General features: G+C 60.7%; 1 non-coding gene across 1 annotated transcript; it reads left to right on the forward strand.

Moving 5' to 3' along the window:
• The first annotated feature begins 725 nt into the window (after positions 1-725).
• On the forward strand, positions 726-832 carry LOC147731382 (U6 spliceosomal RNA). The gene has a single exon (XR_015308829.1). It is a non-coding gene; the product is annotated as a U6 spliceosomal RNA (small nuclear RNA).
• The last annotated feature ends 1125 nt before the right edge of the window (positions 833-1957 follow it).

Here is a 1957-nt window from a genome sequence, read left to right on the forward strand (position 1 = left end):
TTATTACCTGTCTTTCGCGTGGCCTTTCGGTCTGATGTACGCGTCTCCCCCGTGCCCTCTGAGATCGCGGGTCCTCGGCAGGATTCGCTTGGGCAGGGCCGGGGTGCTCATGGGTGCTTGGCTCGGCAGCGCATGGCCTTATTTTGGAACGTTGCAGTGGTGAGGTGCCTGGCACCCGCGCGTGGTTGCCACGCAAGTCGTGGTGCGTTCCTGTTTTTAGTTCCCGGCGGGGTCCGCCGCCCCGGGTACCCTCTCCTATGGCGAGCTGACGGTTCGAGCCTCCTGGCCGATCCCGGATCTTCCCATACCGTGGTTGGGTCCCCCGCTCTCGGCATCGGTGTTGAGCCGGCTCTTGTCGGCTGGCCTGCCTCCTTCGGCAGGCCCGGTTCTTGTGCGGAGGACGCTGCTTGCTCGGGGTTGTGGCTTTGCTACTGGGTTCCCGCAGGTCTTCCACGTGCTCTGCCTGTGCCCGGCGCTGGGCGCCCTTCTCGCGTTGGCGCGGTCGGCTTGGTGCTGTCCCCGCCTCCGTGGTCCCCTTGCGGGTCTTGGTTTTCCGGTCTGAGGGGTGTTCCGGGAGCGTGGCCCCTTCTTCCCTGTGGGCCCGGTGGGCGGCCTTGCGGGCCTTCCACAGTCCGGTGTTCGACGGCCTGGTTTCCCTGGTGGCTCGCTTGGCTCCGATGTTATTTATCCTTCGCCCACGGACGCTCTGCCGGTCTCCCCCTTGGGTGCTCGCTTCGGCTGCACATATACTAATATTGGAACGTTACAGAGGAGATTTGCAGGGCCCCTGCGCAAGGGTGACTCGCAAATTCGTGAGGCGTTCCACATGAGTTTTCTCTCTCGTTCTACGAGCTCTTCGGGGTCCGCCCTTTTGGGCCCCGGCCCTCGGTGGCTTTGCGGTTCCTCGCCTTTCAGGTGGTTTTTCCCTGGTGGCAATGGTGTCTGCTGGGCGGATGGGCGTGCGAGGGTCGTTCCTCCGCTCCCCGCCCTTCTTGCGGGTTGTGCCGGACGGGGTTGTTCCTCCGGCATGTCCTCCGTGTCCTTCCCGGGGTTCCTTCCCTGGGGCCTCGGACTCAGGTGGTATCTTTGCCGCTTTTCCCGGCCGACGAGGTTCCTCCCTTGTCCGTGCTGGTTGTTCGGCGTGCTGTTTTGGCTTCTCTTGGCCGCACGTCTTTCCTTTCCCGGTGGGATGTCCTGTGTTGTGTCTTTTGGCCCGGTTCGTTCGGGCCACTAGCCCTCTTTCCACCTTGGTTCGCTGGCTTACACAGGCTAGCATCCTTCCCTACGCTTCGCTGGGTTCGGTGGATCCGGCGGGGGCCCAGGGTCGGTCCGCGAGGTGTGGCTCTGTTCCCTGGGCCCCTTCATGGGTGTCTCCTCTGTGGAGTTTTATCTGGCTTCGGCGTGGTCGTCCCCCGCCTGGTACGTGGGTCTCTAGCAGTCCCGGGGGGACTTCGCTGGGGCCGTTCTGAGTGCTGGAGCTGCGACTCCTGGTTGGCCTTCTTTTCCTGGAGGTCTTGATTTCAGGTTTCCTGTGATCCCTGTTTTCTTTTCAGTTGTTCTACATCAACCTTGGGTTGGTTTCTCTACATCACCGTGTGGTGTTGTTCTTCTGGTGGTCAATGAAGCCTTGTTGGCTTGGGTATTTGCTCACTATGTAACTCAGGGGGCGAGGAAGACTTACGAGGAGGTAATGCCCCGGTTACTTACCGGTAATCTTCATTACTCCGAGTATAGTCTTCCTCGCCACATGAGTTCCCTCCCCCCCTCCCTGTCTGGCTATCGGCTTCATTGTTTGCTTGGTAGATCAGGCTGTTGGTTGGGCCGGTCCGCCTCTTATAGAGGTCAGGTGGGACTGGTCGGCCATGTTGGGAGGGGATGGGAGGTGGTTTCTTTTTGCTTTGGAGGGTTCTGTTGTGGAGCTAAAGCTCACTATGTAACTCATGTGGCGAGGAAGACT

The sequence above is a fragment of the Lissotriton vulgaris genome, chromosome 2_1 (genome assembly GCF_964263255.1).
Source record: "Lissotriton vulgaris chromosome 2_1, aLisVul1.2, whole genome shotgun sequence".
Classification (NCBI taxonomy): Eukaryota; Metazoa; Chordata; class Amphibia; order Caudata; family Salamandridae; genus Lissotriton; species Lissotriton vulgaris.